This window comes from Prinia subflava, unplaced genomic scaffold (assembly GCF_021018805.1).
Source record: "Prinia subflava isolate CZ2003 ecotype Zambia unplaced genomic scaffold, Cam_Psub_1.2 scaffold_78_NEW, whole genome shotgun sequence".
NCBI classification, from domain to species: Eukaryota; Metazoa; Chordata; class Aves; order Passeriformes; family Cisticolidae; genus Prinia; species Prinia subflava.
Window position 1 is genome coordinate 27511 of NW_026961085.1, and position 15232 is coordinate 42742.

The 15232-nt window shown below is 43.2% G+C and overlaps 1 protein-coding gene and 1 long non-coding RNA gene across 5 annotated transcripts in view; one reads left to right on the forward strand and one right to left on the reverse strand.

Annotated features, from left to right (window-relative positions):
- The window catches only part of LOC134546445 (uncharacterized), a 23404-nt gene extending 17354 nt beyond the window's left edge, over positions 1–6050 (forward strand). The window contains exon 3 of the long non-coding RNA XR_010079172.1: positions 3230–6050. This is a non-coding gene — a long non-coding RNA (uncharacterized LOC134546445). The remainder of the gene's footprint in view (positions 1–3229) is intronic.
- The window catches only part of PGAP4 (post-GPI attachment to proteins GalNAc transferase 4), an 11623-nt gene extending 4344 nt beyond the window's left edge, over positions 1–7279 (reverse strand). The window contains exon 1 of one of the 4 annotated variants that reach the window (XM_063389256.1): positions 6451–7279. The gene's annotated coding sequence lies outside the window, so the exon portion shown is untranslated. Of the gene's footprint in view, positions 1–6061 lie in introns of all 4 variants that reach the window. The other 3 variants (XM_063389255.1, XM_063389257.1, XM_063389253.1) reach the window with 3 other exon arrangements.
- Between the last annotated feature and the right edge of the window lie 7953 nt (positions 7280–15232).

The window sequence follows — 15232 nt, forward strand, 5'->3', positions numbered from 1 at the left end:
CAGACAAATTCTCTTATGTGAGTAGTCTCACTTTTAATCTGCAACTCAGGAAGCCTCAGGAAAACAGCAATCACAAACAGACACTACTGCTACTCTTCATATCTTCCTCTGCTGCCTGAGCTGTTCACACTCACATTGACAGCCACAGTCTTTCTCACTCTGTCTCCTGAGGAAAAGGCTGTTTTCACTGGGCAGTGAAATAATCACAGAGGGTAAAAATGGTCAGGAGTGTATTAAAGCAGGTCAAATACTGCAATTAATATGTAAAACAAGCTGAAGAATCTAGAAGAGAGGGAAGAGACTGACCTCCTTCCCACCTTTTGTCTGTAACACTGGGAACCTGAGAGTTCAAAATATAGATTTAAAAATTCTTATTTCTGCAGAGGTTAAGCTTCTTCTTATCTGAAGGATTTGAATCCAGAGTTTCTGCTCAGGCTGTTTTCTAGCCATTAGGATGGTCCTAACTTCAGAGGAGACACACTGTTTTCAGGAGCTTTGTATTGTCATTTTCATTTTTTCCCTTTCTAGGGGAAAAAACATCTTGTTTTTCAAGCGGTTGGCATTTCAGACAGAAAAAAACATGTCTAAGGAGAAAAGCAAGAATCAGATTTGGATTTTGTAGTGCCTTAAGATCCCCTGCTTTATTACATCTGAATAACTACTTTGCAACCACTTGCAGTGGAGGTCAGATTTACACGTACTCTGTGTAGAACTGAGCCATTGCTTAAACACAGCTAGAAGCTGTGGTGATATAAAGCTGTAGATTTGGCTCGTTTCTTTTCTTAGATTCTCATTATGAAGATTCCTTCCAGAAACATTTAATTCCAAATCTATATAATTTCTTCATTAGTCCCCTAATTACTTGGATGAATTACACTGTTCAGGAAAACTCATCTCTTTGCACACTAAGGAGAGTAGAAAAATAAGTAATGTACTCCTTGGTGTGCTGAGTCTGCTGTGCTGGTGCTTTAAAAGAGAAAGCTGATGTTCTGTCTGCTTGAAACTGGTCTCCACAGAGAGGTGTTCCTGGAACAAAGTTTCCTATATGTTTCAAAGCTGTAAATTTTAATTCCTGGATAGCTGATGTAAGAGACACCATTTGCCTTCTCCTTCCTGCACCATGAGACAAGCACACAACTATTCCTGTACAATTACAATATTAAATTATTCCTTTTGGCCCATCTACACTTCTTCTCAGTGTCAGTGGAAAAACCCAGTTCTTTCCTAACATAAAAACAGCTGGATGAAATCATGTGGTCAGAGCCCTAAGAGTCATCTCTCTACAAAGGGATGAAAGAGGGAAACAAAGGCAGGCTCTTGGAAAATGTCATGGAAATGTCATAGACTGTCACAGTCCCAGCTGGGCCATAGCAGTGGTGGGAATAATGGTGCTCACACGAGTAATAGCTTTCATTTGTGTGTTCATCCTATAGCAGCACCAAAGTTGAAACCTTTGTGTGAAAAGCTTTTATATGCCCCAGTCTAACACCAGGCAGATGAGTTGCCAGCTCAGGACCAGCTCCTCTGCTGATGAACCTCTCTGGCAGAGACAAGGCCTTTGTGGTGCTGTAACAAACATCCTGCTCAGATCTGAGGAAGCCAATGGAGGCTTCCCAAGGAGCCATTGAGATCTCCTCTAACACACAGACATGCTGACAGGGGATGTACAGATATCCTGTAACTCTGAAACCTGAGGTCCCTGCCATGAGCTGATCCCCATTACTGGGCCAAATAGCCAGCTTTTCTCGTCTGCAATTCCTCTTGTTTTCTGACAGCTTTTAGTAGGTCAGGTGCCAGATAATATTTCTGCAATGTGTCAAGACACCCATTGACAATAGTAGTGTCAAGCAGAAGCTAAGCATCCACAGATGTGACTGTTGCACTTCTGTGCCAAACTGGGAGTTGGGCTCCCTAGAAAATACAAGCCATCCCAGCAAGAGCTGTGCTACTAAAAACAGAGGAACCTTAACGGTAAGAAACCGGTAGTTGTTCTTTGATTGTATTTTACTGGCAGGTACCAAATATCTCTTTCACCTACTCAAGCACTGCTGAAAGTAATAGTTCTTATGCTGTCCATAGATTATGAGTGTCATTTATCATCTTATCATCAGATAAGCCAGGGCTGAAAGTTTAGGGCTGTTGCACTTATTCTCTCAACTTAGAACTCAACTTCTCCCAACTCTCAACTTCTCCCTTAGAACTTTTCTTTCTTATGGTCTGTGTACTAAAGGTGTAACACTGTCATCATTAATAGATTAATGACAGCTTGACATGTAAGAGAAGTGGCTAAAGAGGGGCAGAGAACTTGGCCGTTTGCAGAAGTTATGTGGTACATTAGATAGAAATTGAAGGCACTGCTGTTTGTTTTGATCTGCCATTCCTCAGGGCCTGTCAGTGAACATACAGACCTCCTCTGTCCAAGGGATGGAATTTAAGCACTATAGGAACTGTAAAAATGCACAAGCAGGCAGGGTGTAACGATGTCCAGTTAGGTAACACTAGAAACTGCATTAAAACTTGAATGTAAATTTTGTCATAGGCTGGCTTGCTATTCTCATTGGACTGTTGTTAACTTTTACAGGTTCTTCATAAATCCCTAGAAATCCATGATGCACAGTTTGAAAGGTATCGAACTAAGAAAGGAAGGACATAGACATGGCAGCTGAATGACACTTTCCCCATTTTATTTGAACTAAGAGGATAAGACTATGCCACCAGTGAAAAGGCTGTGAACTCAATATATATTAATTACAGTTATTTCTCATGTATATTAGATTTCCTCTGTCACATAAACTTGAGCGGAGCCCATTTCACCTGGCTGCCTCCCTGCAAGACAATGTCATGGGAAAGCAATGCTCCCTCTGTTGCTACCAAGCAATCAGCTAGATCAGATGAAGTGGGAGTAGAGAGCAGCCTGAGAAGAGTTCTGCAAGACAATAGCTAAACATGGCAAGCTATTAATAGCTTTCATTTCCTTAAGTTTCATTTCCATGAATGGCTAAACTTAAGGAAACTTAACACTTTGAAGGAGCTGTGTGTGATTTTGGTAGGTGTGACAGGTGGTTGAGGTGCCCCTAGAGAACCAGGGCTTGTGATCATGAGAGTCCATCCATCTATAGAGGGACTCATCCACTCCATTGTCCTGGTGGGGTGGCCCGTTGCAAAACCCCACAATGAACTCACCTGTCCCTGTCCTCCCTTTAATCTTGATTTGTCATCTCTTGGACAGCTCTTCATCCATCCTGGGCAGAGCTGCATTCACTCCAGCTGGTCACTGACATAGAGGGTGACGCCTCTTCCTCTTCCTCACCTGCCCTTGCTATAGATACTGTATCCTTCCATTCCACCACTCCAGTCCCAGGAACCACCCCAGCACACTGCCATGAAGCCAAGGAGCTGGCAGCCCTGCAGGTGTGCCCATGACTCCAGCTGCCTGTTCATTCCCCATCCTTTGCACAGAGGCAGGTAAGCTGGACTCTGATGAAGGCAAAGTAGTGGCTGGAATGGCTGGAATTCCTTTGTGATGCCATTCAGGTGCCCTCCTGCTCATCTGTGATCCTCCCCCATGTTCTGGGGAAGGTCTCTTGCTAGCCCTGGCTTTAAACTGAAACCTTTGAAGTTCCTCTCCCACAGCAGCTGTAAATTAAGGTCCTCACCAACTTGGCAAGCCTGTCACTGAAATTACCCCTGTGTCAGAAGGACACCTGCAGTCCCAAGAGGTTTCTCCAAGTACATCCTATGGTCCAGGCTAGACCCCTGGCTGTGGCACCAGTCCCATGACCATTTGTTGGTTTGCCAGATTTCAAACCACCTTCCCTTTGAGTGGAACAGTTGGAAAAAAAGCTACTTGTGCTCCAGAAGATGATGAAGCGATTGGAGCATCTTTCCTATGAGGAAATGCTGAGCAAACTGGGCCAGCTCAGCCTTGGGAAGAGATGGCTGAGAGGGGACCTGATCCAAGTCTGTCAGTGTCTGCAGGGAGAGGTCGGGGGATGGACCCATGTGGGGCCCAGCAGTGAGACAAGAGGAACAGGCAGGAAAAGATCCTCACGGAGTTCCACCTGAACATGAGGAACAACTTCTTCCCTGTGCAGTGACTAAGCACTGAATAGATTGCCCAGAGACGCTGTGGAGCCTCCCTCACTGGAGATATTTCAGAACTTGGACAAAATCCTGTGCAATGGGCCCTGGAATGACCCTGCTTCAGCAGGGAGGTGGGACCAGATGACCCATTGTGGTCCCTTTCCAAGCTGCCGCATTCTGTGACTGTGCCAGACCTGTCTTCCCAGGAATTCAGGTGTCTAGGCCATGTCTTACAGGAGCTAGAGGTACCAGCCTGAGCCGGGATTAGACAAAACTGGAGCTGCTAGAGCTGCACCCCTGCCCCTACACCAAAGAGGTGTTGGCTACCTGATTCACTGTAGGCTGTAAATTCCTGTGGCTCCTGCGAGCCCACAGGGCTCTCCTGTGAGGCCTGGTGGAAATCTCCCCATGACCTGGAACACGCTCAAGCACACTCCTGGAGGCTGAGACCCCCTTACCCAGCACCTGATGTCTATAGTGAGGTAACATCTTTTGCATTAAAGCTAAAAGTATATTTTATGTTCATGACATTTATATTTCCAGCTACAGATTTAGGTTTAGAAGTGTAGTAAGTAGCAGAGTCTAATCATGGTTTAAATCATTGTTGAAATCAGAAACTAAAACATGGTTCAATTATCATTTCATTACAGCTTAATCATTAAATATTGTTAAATCATTGTTAAATTATAATTGAATTATTCCTTAATCACCATTTGCAATTTATCATTAAATATCATTTGATCATCACCTAATCATTAATAAAACCTTTTTGTTATCTCCATAATGATGAATTCTCTTAAAAATTCACCTGTGCCAGTAGAGTTGTGGGCGTATGAGTGGGAGAGGGAGAGAAAAGGAAACAGATGTGGTAATGGCTGCTAACACTGCAGATGTTGTGGCTCTACTTTTGTTCATTTATGACTGTGAAGAATAAAGCACAGGAATAAGGAAATAGAATGTTTGTGAACAAAGGCCTCTGATGACAAAGCTGTAAATTTCCAGTTGGGACAGGTATATGTAACAATCAAAATGCAAACCTGTACAAGGCAACAACCAGAGTATTGTGATTCAGACCTCTGAAAGAAAACCGTTTAGTCACATTGATAAAAAGCATTCCTCTTTGAAGAGACTACTACTGTTTAACTACTGACTTCTCAGTATTCACCACTGGTGCCTGAGGAATATACACCCTCTTCCTCCCCTCCCCCCCACAACCTATGAACCAGAATGTTTATCCTGCGCAGGAAGGCGTAGTGAATGGAATGCCCTGGTTCTGGGAGATCCTGGTGATCTGCTTGAGCCCCAAAGGGAGAAAATGAGGTAAAGGCAGGAGATGAAAAATAATCTGTGGTATAATTATATTATGCCCTTGTTGGACAGACAAGAAAGCAGCAGATTTCACATGTGCAGGAGGGTGCTCATCCTGGCTTTCATGCTTGCAAAGGCTTGCTGAACCTGGTGTGCCCTTACGGTTGTACATAAATGATTTTCTCAGTGACTACAGGAGAGAAGCCAGCCCAGGAACCTGTAGTGTACATAGCACAGTTTTGCTTGTTTGCATGTTTTGCTGCATCATAGCGCAACTGCAGATTTCCTCGACAGCCTTTGATTCTAAATGTCAGCGACTTCAGCCACTGGGTTTCTTAGGTGCTCCTCGTTCCCTTCGAGTGAGCTCCCACGTAGCGCAAGGTGACCCGTAAAGCACCGGGATTAACAGCAGTTACCTCAGTGGTGATAGTCAAAGCGGAGAGGGCGTTAGGTAAGAAAAGCTGATCCCACCTCCACTCTCTGCCGTCCTTGCAGGACAGCAGACACAGAGGGCATTTCAGTGTGCCCGGTCCTCAGACCCTTGCCCGGATTTCAGACCAGAGAGGTTGTGGCCATGCTTCTACCTCGGGCGAGAGCTCCTCTGGGTGGCACCAAGCGCAGGGCAGAAGCTGGCTGGCTTTTTCCACGTTCCCTTAAGAGTTCCACTCACCTTCCCTAAGGAAAGAGCCATTTCTTGAGGCCCGGCCAGGCTCTGGCCACTTGTCCTTCTGCTCGTCACCATGTACAGGCACATCCCCGGAGCAAGCACGGAAACATCTCCTCGATCCCTGCAGGGTTTCCACTTCCCTGCCGGCTCGGGTGCCGCAACCACAGCAGCCAAGCCCAGCTCTGATGAGCAGTTGTGGCTGCTCACCAGCCATAACTTCGTTGCCCCCCCCTTTCCGTGTTCTCCCAGTCTCGGTGCACCTCCCCGTTATCCCCCATAGGGGAAGGAGAAGCATTACCCCGAGACAGCCCGATCCGAGCGGGCGATTTACCCGATCCGCTGAGCAGCCCCGCACGGCCGCTCCCGCTTCCCTCCCGCAGGCAGCTCCGTACCCGCCGGGATCCTGCTCTCGGCGTGTGGCTCACTTCTCTTCCGCGGATTTCCCGCCTCCCTCTCGGGCGCTGAGGGTGGGATTAAAGGCATCAAAGACTAAACACATGACCCCGCCAGCACATTGATGCTCTAGGAAGGAGGAGAAAGGGAGTTGGCCGGAAGGGGTTACCGCACACTGCAGAGGGGATCGGTCCCTGGAAGCAGGTTCAAGAGTAAATCCCGAGCCCTAGGACGACGCTCAGGGCGGAGGCGGCTGCCCAGCCGGAGCTCCTCATTCCTGCTCTTCGGACCCCGAACGCTCCATCAGGAGCAGCGGGACAACCGCAGGGGCAGCCCTCCCCAAGCAGGGTGTCACTTCTGCCCGGTGTCACCACGGCCGCGTTATCATCTCTACTGGGTGTCATTTCTGCCGGGTTTCACTTCTCGCTGGGTGTCACGTCTATTGGATGTCACTTCTGCCGGGTGTCCCTCTGCCCGATGTCCCTTGTGCCGGGTGTTCCCGCCAGCTCCCCCGCCTCTGGGGTACTTCCCTTCCCCGCTGGGGCCTGCTGGATGTTCCGGACCCCTCCCGTTACTATCGGGAGGGGAGAGGATCAAGCGGGCGCCGCAAACTCGAGGAGAAAATGTCAAGGGTGACCAGCATGTCACCTGTAAGAGGTAAAAGCTTTTGCTGTCCCAGCATGCAGCAAAGTCTTCACAGGTGTATTGGCTGAAGTGTGGAGGCTCATCAGCTACACAAAAATTTGTATCAGGCTGTTCAGGATTCACACATTTTATCAAACTGCCCCAAAACTACCTCTGACAGGTTTATTCCTCCTCCCTCCTGTTATAAATGAAAAGGTCCCCAAAACATCCAAGCTGAAATTAAGCAGCAATTTTTAATTGAGATGAATATAATTAAATAAAAGGATACATTCAAATAAAAATGTATTCCATTCTTTATAAAAGTAATTTAGCAGTGAATGGGTCCGATTCAATAAAGCATGAGCAAAAGGCAGGCCGGCTGGGCCGGGGTACATGTGCAGGATTCAAGACCCTACTACATGTATGAATCAAAGCCTATCCCATCTATAGTTTTATACTGTAATTAACACCCCATCTCCTCCCATCTTCGATTGTCTCCTCCCAGTTTCGATTCTTGAAATCTGCATCACTTTCTTCATCGCGCATGCTCCAGTTGCTTTATGAGGGTCGTCCGACTCTTTTTGGTGGTCGCAGGGATGAAGGTTACTCCTCTGCCTTGTGTCCTTTGCTTGACCTTGCAAGTTATACATGTGTGCCAAGCTAGTGTTATATAACTAAATAGTTAAGTTCCATTAGATAAGGCAAAAAAGTCTTTAAAAAGAAAGGAACATCTGGACTTACCTCAATTTTCCTGGATTCATCTCAATCCTGTTTTTAGCATCTTCAAGGACTCTACTCCCTACTAACTGTCCTTGGTTTAGTATCCTGTTTTCTCATGGCATTTTGCCAAGGAGAAGGGGGGGAGGGCTCTTCCTTACATTACTGAAGTTAGTTCTATTAATTTTGCTAATATTCATTAAATATAAAGTTACAATTTAACACTAACCTATTAATATTAAATATATATGAAGTTACAGTTTAGCATGAACCATACTCATTCATTACACTCCCACCTCCCAGCGCTCTTCTCTGTGTTCCACTTCCCTGTTCTTATACACACACACCCTTCAGCCCTGTGACCATAATACCTAATTAACTGGTTACCTGAAAGATGCTTCAGGGAAAGTTTACCGTCTGTCATTGTAAGAACTACTTGGGTTTGTGCCTGCAGCTCCAGAAAATGCACGTGCATGTATTTGGGCTAAACTATTTTCAGGCTCAAACTTCTCTTATATCTTAGAAGAATCTTGGGGAAAGAAAAATAACCTACCAAGAAAAAAATCCCTTAGGCTCTCTCAGTAACATGTTCTGTTAAGCACAGCTAGAATTTTGCTAGTGTCCAGACATGTAATCAAAATCTTCTAGCATGATGTATATTTTAACAATAGTAATTTAACATAGTAATTTCTAATTAAGATGCATATTATGCTCTCAAAATAATAAAGAAATTGTAGTAGTTTCTCAGGTGATTTGCCTTCCCAAATCCTTCTTTGCTGACCATCTCTGCCTCTTTTTCTATTTTTAATGATAGTGATTTATACGCTACCTTCCACTTAAATGCTCTTGTGCCTTCAAAAGTTGATGCACTGGAAACACAGCAGATCCTGGAACAGAGCAGAGAAAAAATAGAGTAAAAGGAGGTTGGAAAAAGATTATACCTTCCTAGGAGGTCTGTTATTATGTTTCCCAGGAAAAGAGTTGCAGAATTTTTAAAAACTAAAAATTTTTTTCCACTTCTGTGTCAGTGTCAATGCGGCAGAGTGACTTTTCAGCAGCATCAGTGGAAACACTTACCGTACTGCACCCAGGATTACATTTTGGATGTTTTAGCCAGCAGAATTTGTTACCAGAGGTAATAAATAAATACATAAATAAATAAATAATAAAAAAAGCTCGATGGCCTTTTCTTTGGGAATAAATATTTCGGCCATTGTAATTTTGTGTGATTTCTGTGCAATCTTCCCAGCCCCCTCTTTGCTCACTTGCGTGTTTTTCAGGGAACACTTGGCTTTCATCCTTAAACAATTATTTCTTCAAAACAGCTTCTATTAGAACCAGAAGACTGAGAGAAGAGAGTCTCAAGCAAGGGATTGTGATTTTGGTACAGTGACACAGAATGACAGTGGAAGCCTGTCATTCCTGACTACTCGTCCATTCTTACTATGACACTGTCTCCCGCTGTGCATGACCATAAAGGACACTGACGTAGCTGAAAAATAAACCTTTTCTTGTGGTGGGTTATGTCGTAGTTGAGTCACTTTATCCCTTCAGTTCCACACAACAAATGGCATTGTCAGCACAGCTGGGAGGGGTCTGGAAAGCAGAGATGAACATTTGGGGACTTGACCGCTCCTGCCATAACCTAACTGCAATCTGAAATGCTCAGAAGAAACAGCTACTTGTGAAATTATTCAGCCTCTACAAAAATAGGACAGGACTTAAAAAACTATGATCAGAAAAAATCTTGGGATGAGAATTTATCCAGGTCCAGCAAAGGTTCAGCCCAACTATTCAGATCCCAGTATTTTCCATTGCCAAAGACAAAGCACCTTTCCTCTCTGCCATCCACTGTAACACTTCTGATGGCACTGAGCATTTGTGCAGGGGAACAGGAATAATATTTTCTTTTGCTTTGCCTGAGATCAGGTACAGCTCCTGCTTTTCATAAGCATGAGTGTCAGAGGTAGGACAAGCCAGGCAAGTGGTGTTTAGATACTTGCTCAATGTGCAGGCAGGGCAGAAATTCATGGTCTTGGGGGAGCTGAACTGAGAAGCCTAGCGTCTTCTGAGTTGTGTTATTTGTGCCCTACGCATCACTGTGAAATTATCCTTACTCCCACCTTGTGTTCCTTGTCCCCTCCTGATTCCTTGGCTTTCCTCCTATGATCTCATGGTTTTCACCAGAAGGTAAGGGTATGAGGGCATGCACACTCCAGTTGATTTCAAGCTGCTTGTGCTGATTATTCAGCCAGCAAATCAAACAAACAGCTTCCTATTCAGGATGTCCTAAGGGTCTGGTCAGCAGGATGGACATGCTCAGCTTTGCTCTGCAAGGCACTGCCTGAAGTACAGAGCTGCAAACATGTTTGGGTCTTCAGCCAGTAGCAATGAAATTTGAGAAGTGTGTTCAACACTTACTAGGGACAAGGAGGAAGCTGTGAAAAGACAGGAAAGGGAAAAAAAAAAAAAAAAGAGACATAGGAAAAAAAAAGCTTTGTAAGGCTGGTCTCCTTTGAAAAAAATCCAAAACCATTGCATTTCCAGCAGGAGGAACGAATAATGTGTTTAGCATAACATGTTGTGCCGGTATGTACATAACCTGCAAAGGCTGCACCTCTTCCACAAACACTCTGAGAAGTTTTGTAGTGCCAGTACTATTCCTTTACACACAGATACCACGTGATAACAATTGCCTCGTTATTCCCGTACTGTCAGCTGCACAATGGATACATTCTCCTTATAGGTATCTGTTGTTCACTTCAAAGGCTAACTTTTCAAATAATTTTCTTCCCCTGGTAATTATTTACAGGGGGAAAAATCCCAGTTAATATTTTCTGCTTACATTCTGCTTTTGTAAGAAGCAGCAAACATTTGTGATGGCTATTTTGAATAGAAATACAATATTGAGGATAACCAAATTACATAGACTGGCAGTGGCTTTCTCTTTTTTTCTTTCAGGCTCTATATTGATTACTGGGGACAAAGAATGTTCAAAGTCCTTTGCTGTTTTAAGGAGATATCATGAACTTATATGTCAGGGCCATTGTGTTTAACTTTAGACAGCAAGAGTCAGAGGAAACACAGTTCCAGTAGGGGTAGATACATGCTGGCTTGGCTGTCCAGGATACATTAGTATTCACTGAAAAGGCTGAAATAGTTTAATCTCATTTTCATCCTGGTCTGTGCCTTTGCTTTTGATTCTTTTCAGGACTAACCACCCTTCATATATTTCCCAAGTCTTGCTTCTATAAAGTCTCCTATATACAACCATAGCCAGACTTTTCAGGCCCTTACCAATAGCTTAATCATCTTGCAGATGAATTATTAAGTACTGTTCCTGTTATCTCACCCACCCCAGCTGCACACATCTGAAGATGACAGAAACACACTCACTGTAGTCCAGTTCACTTTAGAGAGTATTGGGCACCCTTCCCCGCCACAGACGCCCTTTTTCTATGCTTCTTTAGCTTCTACAATAAAGCCATTAGAAAAGGCTGTTCACAGCCAAAAAGAAAACCAGAGTGAGCCAGCACAGAAAGGTGTTAAATGATGATGGAACTGCAGAAATACTGTAAGCCTGGTGACACTCAGAGAAAAGGATGTACCTTGGCCAGTTTAGTGGCATATGCTCTGGTGATCCAGCCTCCTTCCTGTCTTGCTCCAACGTTCTGACTCTTGCAGAGGACAGAGTATTTCTAAGAAAGGGACAAACATTTTAATTTAGACATAAAGTCTAGTGGCTGTTCAAAATCTCTGTTAAAATACATTGGCTCTCAGTTACTTGCTCTGTCTTGCAACATAGAAGAATGCCCTAGAACAGTGCACTTGTTGCTAAAAAAGAAGATGCTGATGCTTAAAAACCAGAATGAGGTGAAAAGGCAAACCAGAAGATTTCTAAACTGAGAGTCAGGAGGAATTATCCCTTAGGGACTGCTGGAAAACTTCCCCTTGCAGAATGGGGTGAAGTTGTTTTGTATGGTCACTGGGCATTTTTCACTAACAAACTGCATTTGTGTGAGAAGCACAGAGTTTTAGTAATTTCTCTGCTGTCCCTCACTGTAAATTTTAGGTGAGCACTTCTGGAACTAAAGGTCAGATGCTGGCATGAGAGAAACGGCCTGTATAGCTGGAAAGCCTAAGTACCACTTGTAAAAGGTTTTACCTACCCAGAGATTCTCAGGAAAATTGTATCAAATGATGATTATTTTAAAACTCCTTTAAATCTCTAAGAGGAAGCACTGTTTGAAATTTAAGAGGTTTTAATTCAGTTTACCTGAATGGTTTTGTTAACCCTTTTTCATTTCACCTAATACTGGATCTAACATGGAGACTCAAGTACTTCACTCTTAGTTCATATTTTTATTTCATTCAGGTAAATTATTTTTTTGAAAATCTTAAAGTTAGACTTAAGCAAGATACAAAAGTCTGTGAATAGTCCATGATCTAGAAGGAAAAGCTGTTATAATGACAAAAGCTACATTGGCTAGTATAAAGATGAAAGAGTTGATTAGAGTTTCTAGAATTGATTTTGGAAATTCTGTAATTTTCACTGCTGACTATTTAATATTTTTGAACACAGCTTATTTTCTTTCTGTGGTCTCTAAATGCACCATTAAAAACCTTACCAGGACTGTGAAGAGCCTGTCTTTAAAATTCAAATGCATCTACTGCAATTAAATAATATAGATAGTGGTCGTAAGCTCCTTTTCAGGAAACTCTTCATAGCACTGTTTCCAGGACCATTTGCACATAGGAATCCTCTGTGCACAGACAGCAAATTAAGGTGGTGTGTTGCCAGAAAAAAAAAAAATAGGGGAAAACAACACCACCACCACCACCACAACAACCAAACAAAAAAACCCCAAACAAACAAACAAACAAACAAACAAACAAACAAACAAACAAACAAACACCAGTGAGAAAAAGGGAAGAAAACAGTTGAGCCTATGCTCCATTTCATGGGCTTTTCATTTCTCCTGATCACTATGGCAGCTGGGCAGTGAGGCAGCAAGGCAATCGCTAATAATCCTGCTGAGACTTCCCAGGCCGGGTTTCTCACTGACTGGAATATTTCATTCTGTCTTTTTTAGATTGCCTGCCGGGATGTTCTGGGTATTAGTGGAGTGAGAGAGCGCCTTCAATTCATATATACATTCTCCATTTAGCATCAAGTGTTTCTCTACAGGAGGAAGACAGCTAGGGATGGAAATGACAAAACAAAAGCAAATGAAAATTTTTGTGCAGCATATATAAGCAAAAGAAACATTTCTATCCAAGTCTGTTCTGGTCAGGTGAAAATGGAATTCCTTTCCTACACGTGGGCAAAACATAATCAGTGCCTTCTTTCCAGATGTGTGTCATGCGTATCCTACTATGTTACTTAGATAAGAATAACTATCCAGTTTTAATAATAACAATAACAACAGCAACAATAAAAACTATAATAATAATAGGAAAAAAGTAGTGCAATTTCTTTCAATGGAAAAGCAAGAACTCAGTTCAAGTGCGTTGGCTACAGCTTTATGTGTGTTCATTTTCTTTAGTCAGCTTGTCTATCAAGAGCATGATAACATCCTAAATAACATAAACAGCAATTGTTGGCTAGATCGAGGATGCTGTGGAGTGATAACATTTCTGTGTGGTCTGATGTACACTGCACTGGGCGGATCTCATTAGGTAAAGTACCTGATCTTATCAAATACAGTTCCACTGTTGTCTCTAATTAATGTGTACCTAGCACAGCACCCCGCAGCATCACCTTTCATTCTATTTCATGCCCACAGCAACAACAACAACTTCACAATGCTTGAAAGGAAAACCAAAAATGATCCTATTTTTACAGCACATCCTTAGGCACAATGAGGTAAGGATGAAGTCATGCCAAGAGGAGGGAACACCAGAACAAACCTAAAGGACAAAATTTTGAGCTAGGACTGAAGCTTTATGCTTCAAAGGTCAGCTTTGTTAACAAATCTTCTTACATCACACTTTGTTAACAGATCTTCTTACATCACACTTTGTTAACAGGAAAGTGCCTCTTGCACAAATCAGCCATTAAGAAAGGTCTTTTAAGACACTGGTGTTTCTCTATTTGCTTCAAAGCACCAATGATCAAAATAGCAGAGGAAGATAGAATCCCCTTATCTGTAGCCAGTATATGAGGAAATTAAGGTGATTAAAAAGCTCAGTACTGGAAGCCCTTCATCCTATTTATTTATCTCTTGTGATTGTTTTCAGGAAGAGAGATACATTTGCTTTGAAGTCAAAGACCTGTAAATACATATGGCAGATCTGGTACTTTTATTTAGAAACATGTTCCACTAATATGAATTTTCTATTTTTCCCTTTTTTTTTTCTTTTTCTTTTTTTTTTTTTTTTTTTTTAATTTTTTAATTTAAATTTTTTTTTCCTGAGACTTTTCCTTCCTTTACCTCTGTGATCTGATCTAGTAGGCACTGAACAGATGTGCCAGCTGCCACAGGACACACTGAGGGCTGTGTTTCATATCTGCTCTCCTGTGGTACCTGGCACTGCGTCTGCTGTGGTTCCAGTTAACAACCTAGGAAATGAAAGGCTGATTTGCATGCTGACACAAAAGCACACCTTTATCACAGAAATGTTAATGGACGGGGCTTTGCTCCATTGAATTTGGAATCTGCTTATCTCTTTTAGGGCAGTTAGTCTGCTGTGAGTGTTTTGGGTACTATTTTGCTTTGCCTAGTCACTGGCTGCCTGAAGATGTCACTTTTCCACCTTATTATCTTAGGCTGGACGCTCCGTTTTCCTTGGGTCCATTTGTCCAATCTCTTCCTTGAGTTGAAGTGCAACCTGCAATCCTTTCTTCATCTGCCACTGACAGCACCTGGAACTGATTGGCCAAAGCTCTTCTGTTCCCACCTTTGGGATGAATCTGTACTCTGCTATTTCCTCAGCAGACTCCAGGCACACAAATCTTCTCACAAAAGAAAGGATTTCCCTCTGCCTTCCGGGGCAGAGCCTTCCTCTCACTACAATCTCAGGTTCACTAACAGGTGTGACAGAGATCAGCTCTCACACCATTTCCCATAGGGCCTTTCCTCTTGGAAAGAGCACAGTTCTTTCTGCTGGATCAAAGATCACTGCACGTATTGTCCTGAGTGTGCCAAAGCTCCAGATTTATCTGCACACACATCTGAGTAACCTGTGAATAGTTCACAATGCTGTGTCTCCACCTCCCACCTTACCAAAAAGGATGCATTTCACACCGGTGTGTTGGGCTTTCATAGCAAACTGATGGATGCTACAGCTCTTACAGCTTGAGGGAAAGACAATATTTGAGGTTCTGTAGGTCCTTTTGATTTGGAATAGAGGTTTGGAATAGGTAATGGATGATGCTCAGCACAACCCTGGTCACAAGGCTGTGCATTTCTTTTTTTATGGAAAGAGAATCAGTCCATC